The sequence below is a fragment of the Acanthochromis polyacanthus genome, chromosome 2, assembly GCF_021347895.1.
Source record: "Acanthochromis polyacanthus isolate Apoly-LR-REF ecotype Palm Island chromosome 2, KAUST_Apoly_ChrSc, whole genome shotgun sequence".
Taxonomy (NCBI): Eukaryota; Metazoa; Chordata; class Actinopteri; family Pomacentridae; genus Acanthochromis; species Acanthochromis polyacanthus.
The window spans coordinates 37,132,823-37,143,407 of record NC_067114.1 but is presented as its reverse complement, the minus strand read 5'-3'; positions in this window follow the sequence as shown (position 1 = coordinate 37,143,407).

Below are 10,585 nucleotides of genomic sequence, written 5' to 3'. Positions count from 1 at the left end.
GTTAGTAATATTCTAGGTTTTGAACCTTCATGTTCACTCTCAGGTTAATGTCATCTGATGTTGTAGGGTCTTAATCTTTATATTTAAATGAGGTTAATTTGTGTTTTGTATAATACATATTCAGTGAAAATAAGTTGGTCAAGTAAAATTACAGGTATACGCAATTTTAGAGTTTTATCCTAAATATTTAAATTAGTCTGGTGAATTTGCATAGTTGATAATAGTGAAAGGTCTTACTCTTTATATTTAGTTTGACCAGGTAGCTTTGATTACATACAGTCTGACAAAAGTCTTGTCGCATAAGGATATAGTAACCTTAAATGGCATATAACTTTATTTCGAATCAACCAGTTCTCACAAAAAATGGTTCATTTTAATGTCAAGGGCTTTCACATTAATAACTGGGTACAAACTGAACCTGTCAAAAGGTCCTGATGTTCGTGTCTTGGTAAAGCCCATAACATCTGTTTTTGCAAGGACAAAAGTCTTGTCATGTCTTTAAATGATTCAACCAATCATAGATCCTGTGTAGGAAGTTCAGTGCGATAGGTAGGGAGGTCAGAAGGCCGCTGTGAAGAATGCAAATCTTCTTGTCCAGAGGTGTGGTTATTCTCACAGTGGACACTTTATGAAGCTCATCAGATTCTGGTGACGGTAGGAGAGTCCTGTGGTCTCAAGAGAGCCGTGAGTGGTCCTTCAGTAAACATCAGATCTGCTGTGATAAAAACACAGCTTCCAGATGCTTCACCGTCTTGATGCAGTCACTCCCAGATACGTTGTCATATGCATTAGAATCTTTGGACTGATCGTGTCTTTAAATCTGCTAGCCTAGCCGCGCTAGACAACCCACGGCAACGAATTTAATTCTCTGCCAGGGTGGGTCTAGTTACCCTCCATAAGGCTCGAGGCTGGATTCTCCTAAAACTGGCCGAATGAATCACCATGAAGTGTAGAGTCAGAAGGCGGGCGTAACTAAGTGACGACAGAGGCGCGACGATTCTGACAAACAGCCGGCGCACGATAAACAGTTATCTTTCGATTCGGCTTTGGCCACAGCCCTTAAAGATTTGAAGCTAAAAATTCAACTTGAAAGATAAACTAAGGACGGCACTGAAGTGTTTCATTGAGAAGAAAGACGTATTTGGACTTATGCCGACGGGATATGGCAAATCCTTAATATACCAGTTGGCTCCGCTGGTTGGGAAGCTAATGGGACTTAGCCACAATCCGGCGCTCTAGGAACTACGTCAGCCTATTCGTTGCACTGATTGGTTGTATACCTACCCAATTGGTGCAGAGTGATTTGAAAAAAGCTGAAAGAATCCAGTCGTGTATTCTTTCATTCTTAATATTCAGCTGGAAACAGACAAGAAAAAAATTCAGACAATGACAAATGAAATTTAAAATATGGATCAAACAGCCCAGGGAGGGTAATGGTTAGGATTTGGTCAAGACAGACGTGGATTAACTGGTCAAATTTAGTCCAGATTTTAGGATCATCACTCAAGTGATTCTGCATTTCCTTAATGTTCTGCTTTAAACTGCTCAACTCACTCCTGTGTAGGAAGTTCAGTGCCTATGCTTGCAATAGGAATTTGAAATGAAGAGCCACTGTGGCTCACTCATAAGAATAACAATGAGCCACAAATTTCTGTATGTATGTATATATGCATTTGGCCATTTAAAAACCTGTACCTGAACATGTTCATGATCAAAACTTTTTGACCTATAAAAACATTAATTTCATGTCCAATTTACCTTCTTTTCCTATGTCCAATTCTTCAGCCTCACTAGCTTCAAGGTGTTTTTATGTTCATATTTTGAATTCACATTCTAACGTATGGTTCAAAGGAAAATAAATAGTTATTCTGTTGTTGTGCATGTTCTTTTATTGTAAATGTAATAATAATAGATTTGATTTATATAGCGCTTTTTTGGCCACAAAGCGCTTCACAATGGACCCATTATTCATTCACTCACACATTCTCACTCTGGTGGTGGTAAGCTACACTTGTAGCCACAGCTGCCCTGGGGCAGACTGACGGAAGCGTGGCTGCCAATCCGCGCCTACGGCCCTGCCGACCACCACCAACATTCACACGCATTCATACACCAGTGTGAGAGCAGCTCTGGAGGCAAGGCGGGTAAAGTGTCTTGCCCAAGGACACAACAGCACATGACTAGGCGAGAGCGGGAATCGAACCACCGACCCTTTGATCATTGGACGACCCGCTCTACCACCTGATCTACAGTCGCCCCAAACATCTGTAGAATACAGTAAAGATGAAGGTGAAAATGCAGTTAACGCCACCACCGAGATGCAAAATCAAGTCCACTGATGATCAGACTGCAGAATGGTCCCAATTCAACCTCAGGAGTTTGTCCTTTCAAGACATAACTGTGAAGTCTGTAAGTTCACACTTACTGTACTTGGTAATTATTTGATGAGAAGAAGGAGGAGAAGCAAGAATGACTAAGAGACAGGAGAAGAGAAGAATGAGGATGAAGAACAAGGAAGGGAGGAAGAGATAGAAAAGTAATAGGAGAAGGAGAACAGAAAGGGGAAAAGGAGAAGAAGGAAGAAGATGATAGAGGAAAAGAATGAGGAAGTGATTAAAACAGGAGTAGCAGCCTTCTGCTATTAAACAGGACAGTGAAAGAGGACAAAGAAGAAAACAAAGACAAGGAAGAGGAGAAAAGAGGGGGAAGAGAAAGAAGACAGAGGGAAAAGGAGTAGAAAAGAATGAACAACAAGGAGTATAGGGAAGAAGAGATGAAAAAGAGGAAGGAGCTGACTGAAGGAGAAAAGACTGAGGTAGGAAGAATTAGGACAAAAAGGAGGATGGAAGAAAAGAATGAGTGAGTGAAGAAGGAAGACAGGAGAGGGAGAAGAATGATGAAGACGAGGAGAAGAAGAGAAGAACAAGGAAGAAGAACAATGAGTGAAGGAAGAGATGGAAAAGTAGTTGCAGGTGAGGAAGGAGGAGGATAAAAAACAAACAAGTGGAAGGAGGGAAAAAAATTGGAGAAGACTGATGGATTAAAAAAAGAAAAGTAAGAAGACAACAGAAGGAAAAAGTGAGGAAAAGGAGAAGAAAAGAAAAACAAGGAGTGGAGGAAGGAAGACATGAAAAGAAGAAGAAGAAGAAGACAACAGAAAGAGTAAAAAGAAAGACAGGAGGTGTCGAAAAGAATGAGAAGTAAAACGAAGACAGATTAGACAAAAAGGAGCAGAAGGAGAAAAAACAGTAAGGACAAGGAGAAGAAGAAAAACAAGAGGGAGGGAGAGATAAAGAAGAAAGCAACAGTGTAGGTAGAAATAGGAGTCAGACTGACAAAGATGAAGAAAGAAGCCAATGAAGACGACAGAAAGATGACAATGAGGAAGAAAGGAGAAGAACAGAATAGGTAGAGAAGGAGAATAGAGACAGAAAGGAGAAGGAAGGAGAACAAGGAGTAAAGGCAGAAAAGTATCAGAAGTAGTAGGAAAGATGTGAAGAAAAAGGAGGCGGAGAAGAAAAAAAACAGCAAAGAGTTAGTGGATAAACAGGAGGTTAAGAAACGAATGAAGGAGAAGACAAAGAGACAAAGATAGGAGGAGGAGAAAGACAAGAAGACAGAGGGGGAGCAGGAGGAGAAAAAAATGGAGAAGAGAGCAAAGAGATGAAAAGAATGAGGGAGAGAAGTTGGAAGAGTAGAAGGAGAAAAAAAAGAGGAAGCGGAACAAGGAGTGAAGGGAGGAAGAGATTTAGAAGAATGAGTAGTAGAAAAGAAAGGAGAACCTAAAGAAAACAGTAGTAGGAGCAGAGAAAAGAGAAGACAATCAAAAGACAAAGACAGAAGAAGAAGAAAAGGACGAAGAGTAGAAGAAGGAGCAAGAAAAAGGAAAAATTAGGAGACGATGTCATTAGATGAACTAGAAGTAAAAGGAGGGAGAAAAAGAGCAGTATGAAGAAAAAGATATGAGGAAGAGAAGAAAGGAGATAAATATAGAAGAGAAGGAAGAATGAAATGAAGATGGAAGGACAAAGGAGAAGAACACAGAAGGAGGAGAAAGAAAAGGCAAAAGGAGTAGAAGAGTGATGGAGAGAATGAGGAACAGGTGAAAAGAAGACGGAAGAGAAGAATGGAGGATCAAAAGAAAAGAGAGAAAGAAGAAAATCATATGGAAGAGGAGAAGGAGAATGAGGAAGAGAAGAACAGACAGAAGGAGAGATAAAAATGAAGAAATAAGGAAGAACAAGGAGTCGAGGGAGGAAGAGATGAAAAGGGAGTGGAAGAAAGCAACAGAGAAGTAGGAGAAGAAAGGAGGAGAAGAAGAGAAAAGAAAAAAGAACAAGGAGTAAAAAGGATAAAGAGACAAAGACAATGGGAGAAGAAGATAGGAGGACTATTAACAAGAATGAAAAGGAAGGAGAAAAGAAAAATGTAGAAAAGGAGAAGAGAAGGAGGAATAAAGGTAGGAAGAGATGGAGAAGTCAGATGAAGTAGACAGCAGGAGAAAAGAATGAGGAAGAGCGGAGGAAACAAAGTAGGAAGAGGACAAAGAAGGAAAAACCTACAAGAGAGGGAGCAAGAATGAAGAGAAGGAGGAGAGGAATGAAGAGATATAAGGAAGAGTAGAGGAAGAAGGAAGAGAAGCAAAGAGTAAAGGGAGGAAAAGATAGAAAAAAAACAAAAACAAGGAAACAGACAACCACAGGGCAAAGGAGACAAAGAGGAGTAAGAGGAAGAAAAAGGAGGTGAAAGTAAGGAAGATAGGAGGAGGGAAATGAAAAAATTAAGAGGGAAATGAGAAGAAAAGAATGAGAAAGAGAAGGAGTAGGAAGAAAAAATTAGTAGAAGGAGGGAGAGACGAAAAAGACGACAACAGGAAGAGGAGAAAAAGTAAGAGTCTGAGAAAAAAGGAGAAATAAGAGACAGGACAAGGAAGGAGAAGAAAAGGAAGGAGGAAGAGAAAGTAGAAGATGACAGAAAGGAGGAGAAAAAGAAAGAAAGGTCAGAAAGAAGGATAAAGAGAAAAAAAAGGACAAGCCAAAGAAAGAGTAAGGAGAAGACAGAAAATGGAGAACAAAGGAAAAGCCAGGAGGAGGAGAAAAGGAGGCAAAAAGAATGAGGGAGACAGAAACAAATGGTATAAGAAGGAAAAATGAGTGGATTATGGAAGCAGTAAGAGAAGACAGGAGGAGGAAGAACAAGGAATGCCAGGATGAAAAGCTGGAAAAGTAGCATTAGAAGAGGAAGAAGACCTGAAGAAAAAGGGGGAAGAGGAGTAAAAATCTAAGGATGAATGAGAAAAGAATGACAAGAAGGAAGGAAGGAGACAAAAAGAATGAGGGAGAGAAAGAGGAAGAGGAGACAGAAGAAAGAAACAAGGAGTACAAGGAGGAAGAGATGAAAAAGAATGAGTAGTAGAATAAGGAGGAGAACATGAAAAGGGAGTAAAGGAAAAGAAGGAAGACAAGAGAATAACAAAAGAATGAGGGATAATCAAGATGGACAAAAAGAAAATGGAAGAACAAGGAGAAAAAGGAGTAGTGCAAGGAGACAACAAAAAGGGGGAGGAGGAGAAACGACAGACAAAGGAGGAAGAGAAGGATGGCAAAGAAATGAATAAGACTGAAGGAGGAAGAGAAAGAAGGAGACAAAATGAGAAGACGGAGAGGAAAATAATAAGTGAAGGAAGTGGAGAAAAGAAAGAGAAAAACAAGGAGCAGAGGGATGAAGAGATGATGAAGATGACAGGGTAGGAGGAAAAGAAAAACGAGAAAAAAAGGCAACAGATACAGAATTTGGGGAAAAAGAAAGCAATTATAAAAAGAGGGGAGGAGGAGGAACAGAAGACGACAAAAGAAGAACAAGTAGTCCAACAAGGGAGAGAAGGCGAAGTAAAAGTAGCAGAGAAAGGAAGAGAACATGAGGAAAAAATGAGAATGAATAAAAGAAAATGGAGGAAAAAATGAGGCAGAAGAAGCAGAAAGGAGACAAAAGAAAGAGGACAAAAGAATAAATGGAAGAAAAGGGAGGAGATGATGAGAGGAGGAGGAGGATGAGAGGAGAGGATGGATTAGAGTAGGAGGAACACATGATGAAGAAAGAAGGACAAGAAAAGAGGAGGTGAAGAATAAGGAGGAAAAACCAGTATATTTTTTAATCCATGGTTACAGAACACCACCCAAAGGCCACTTATCTGTCGTCTCCGAGGTGAAAAGATCCACAATCACATCAGGAGATCTGAGGGTGGAAAACAAGCATGAATAAACACAATGACTTTCTGGACAGTTTCATATGTTAATAATTGTTGGTGATGTAGTTTTAAATAGTAAAAGATCACCAGAACAGAAACCACGCTACAACACAATGCCTCCACCCTTATCTAATATTTGCATGATAGCTCCTCACTCTGCTTCAGCAGCTTGGACTACTCAGCCAAAGCCCACGAGTTGGACTCTGGAATCACAACATGATGCCATGTGCTTTCATATTTGCATAAATAATGTCACCATTCTTCAGTCTGGAGGGCTGTGAGCAGCTACAGGGACAGAAAGTTAAATAAAGGCCTGATAGAAAAAGGCCTGAGGAAAAACACGGATCTCCAGACCATTCAATACAAGAATAAAATCTTCAGTCACACATTTAAAAGACTAATGACAGCTTACCTGAAAAAAAAAAAAAACACTACCCTGAGAGCTCTGACTGAGTTCAGGATTCATCCAGAATCATAAAATATTTAGCAGCAGATCCAGTGTTTAATTATGGAAATGCACACATCACTTTCAGTTGAACTAAGCACTTATTGTTTGATAGTCAAAAGAAAGAAGGTCACCCACAGTCAGTTGTCGGCAAGTCTAGTGAGGTTTCTTATAAATCCACAATTAAATAATGTTAAACCTCAACGACATTATTGTTTTGCAAATTAACTTGGAATCGGAGTTTGAAAATAGGCTCCGAGCACGTTCACTGAACGGTTCAGTGATTCAGAGAGAACAGCTTATTTTCATGATACTATGTGTACTGTGTTTACAAGATGAGGCCACATTCTCCATCAGCTATAAAACACTGATACAGTCAATCAGCTGCTGAATAAAAAACAAAAAAAAACTTCAGAATAAGGCTGAACTTTGTTGACAATATGACCAGCCAGCAACAGGCATCGACCCCAATAAATACACCAATGTCTGACAGTGTGTTTAAAACAACATCTAAACATCAGTTAAGATCAGCTCTGAACTGAAAAACAGCATTTTCAAGCAGCTAAACTCAGCTACCATCTCTGAGTCCGGACGTGGTTACGTCATAAAGCCTCTCCGAACGCTTCTGCTAACCGTTTCCATGGTTTCGATAAATAAGCTGCTTGAGCATTTTTTGAAAAATGGCCTCGACGCCATCTTGTTTCCAAACATTTAAACACTAAATTCAAGAAAAATCCATGTCCTCGAACCAAAATAACAGCTTTTCGAATCACTACAGCATTCATAGCACATTCTATACATTTCCCGCAATTTTTAATATTAAAAATAGACTCATAAATAAGGAGTTTACACCAACGAAACGCCGGAATCACTCAAACTGTTTTTTTAAACAGGCCGTCAAACATTCCGTTACTTATCAAACTTTAAATTCGACAATTTATCCTAATTTTTTCTTCTCAAATCGCATTCAGAGTGTTTCTGGGGGTCAGTTAATGAGTCATGCTCAGCAGAAACATTAGTTTTATTTCCTTACCTGTGTGGTGACTGTCCACGTCTGTCAGGCCTCCAAACAGCAGCTGCTCGTCTGTCTGACCCGTTTGTCCAGTGAGTTGCTTTTCTTCTCCTTCTTCGATCAGTAATCCACAGAGTTCGTTCTTCAACAAGGTCCATTCTTCAGATGCTTTCCAGCGTTTCAAATCCCCACAGTTCAGCTTTCCAGCGTCCACTTTCTCCACCAGGTCAGCTCCAGGTCCAAGTTCCGAATGACAGTCAAGATCTGCAGGTCTTTTAAAGGCGTTCGGCGGCGCGTCATCGTTCTGTTTCCATGGCGGCACGGTGACGCACGCACGCATATGTGCGTGACAGACATTGATATAAAGTTAAATGTATGATCTATACCGTCAGATTATTTGCTTCTAAAGGATATTTCTCCACCTATATGCACCAGTATTAAAAAGTTACGGAGCACAAACTTACGTCAAACAACCAATAAATGAACTTCATCCTATATCTTATATTGGCCTCTAATTGAAGGATAATGTATTGACGGACAAAGCATCTGTATGTTTAGGGTCACTTTCAAAATAAGAGCCTATATCTAAGAGCTTAGTGAGAGGCTCTCTATAAGCTAGATTTTTTCCCCCTCTTAGTTCTTGTTTTTATAACCAGGTCTTTCCTCATTTGGATTTAATTCTGATATGTAACTTTTAGTTTGGTGTTATTCATGATACAATAACTGTTAGTCTGCATATATTATACAATAACTGTTAGTCTGTATTTATGATCAAAATAATTGTTATTTAGTCTGTATTTATCACAAAATAACTGCTATTTAGTCTCTGTTTAAGCTATAATAACAATTAGTCTGTATTTCTGATAAAATAGCTGTTTGTCAATCTGCATTTATGATATAATAACTGTTAGTTTATTCATCAGTGGAGCAGCAGCACATTTTCCAGGCAGCTTTATTGTCCATTGGCTCGTGGTTTTAACCAGTTTTCATGGTAGTTTTCAGCTAATTGAACCAACAATCATTTGAGCACACAAAAATCCTGAACACTACAGCAGGTGGAGGTTTCTGATTCAGAATGAATTCACATGTGATAAATATGAAGGCAAAAGGTCTTTTAGTCAATTTCGTTTGAAGGAATAGTGCGCACTAGGCTGGCTACCACCAGCCTGAATCTCAAGTGAGATACAGGCTGGGTACCTGCTATTCATTTTCTTGTAGGGGTGGAGCAGTTTAAAATTTTCCACAGCCGTTGATTGGGCGCTGCATATGTCAGTCAGTCTGGGGCAGTTGAAGCTCACAGCCAATCGTGTCACTGCTAGCCGCTGACGTAAATGCAGAGCGACGGCAGCACCACGAAAAAGAATCATTGCTGTGTTTGCTCATGTGTTTGCTTCTTTCGCCATGTCGCCGGACGATTCTTGCCGTTTATGTAAAGTAAACATGAGGGAAAGTGGACCCCGTGTTTATGCACACTCCACAGATATGTTTGTGTCAAAAACAACGCCGACCATATCAGATAGGTTAGCGATGATGGACCTGATAGTCACCCCGGAGCCGGAGCAGTCAAACAGATGCTGCCAGCGCTGCACCTCCACACTCGGTCGGCTTGAAAAAGACTTTCCTTTATTCAGGCAATGGGAAGAGAACGTCCGGTTAAGCAGCGTATCGAAAAGACAACGTGAACCCACCCCGTCCAAGACACCGAGGACTTTGAAAAAGACCTGCCCAAACCCACCGAGTCCACTAGCTTGTTCCTTCGGAAACACGACAACAAAGGTAACGCTTCTTCTCAAACAACCCATCATGCATTGCGCGTAGTCGCTTAGTGTGCGTCATCGTCTAACTGTCCCTCCCCGTCCTGTGATTGGATCCCTGACTCAGGGACAAATTCAACCCCAGGTCGCCAGACTGCCTAGTAAACGAAATGACAATGAGTGCACAGGCAGTCTGGGTATTCCCAGACTAAGTGCGCACAACATATTTTGCAAAAGTGTGCATTTGAGCACATGAGCAGCATTTTAAGTGTATGAATCTGTTGGATTTCTATATTTAAATTTTACCTCATGATGTGGCCCAATGTGACATAAGTTATGAACTGTCATTATATAAATAAAACTGAACAGAATTTAGTTTTCTGAATTTAATGCTTGAAAGTGTGGGCAAAGCTAGTACAACACTTTGGTGGTTTTTAGTTGTTTTCTTCCAACAATTGTAATACTCACAATATTTTGAGTAATTCACCGGTGCACTTAAAAATGATCTGATGTTTTTTTTGTTCTTTTAATCACTGCTCAACCAGAAGGAAGAACATGCCTCCAGTCTCTGGTTCATTTGAACTATCCATTAATATAAATGTCTTGTGTCAGTGTTGCTTCATATGATTCTGTGCTAATTTCCACTTTGTTACCACTTTAAGTTTCTATTTCATTTTACTGCAGGATTCTAGCTAATGATGATGGCATGATCACCTCCAAGGAGGTATGACTAATAATTGAACAGTGAGGCATAGTTTTGGATTGCATAGGTTTAAACTTTGCATCTTAACCATTTCCTGTCCACCCAAATTGTAAATAAATAAGTAATAAATAAAAATCAATTACTTAACAAAAATGAAAACGATTCATTATAGTCCAAACAGTCCTGTTAAATGACTTATGTAGGTTGTGATCTACTATGTCCTTACAGATTAAACCAAGACATCAACATAAGATTGACTCCTAATTTTAAATGAGCATTTGGCCCATTTCAACCTTCCATGTTCCTAGTCATTTCAAGATTTGTAAAGTAGCATATGAGCGCTACATTGCCTTAAAATTCAGATAGATTTTTAAAACAGCCACCTGTTTCCAGAAACCAAGTTTACTCTATGACAGCAGGTCAC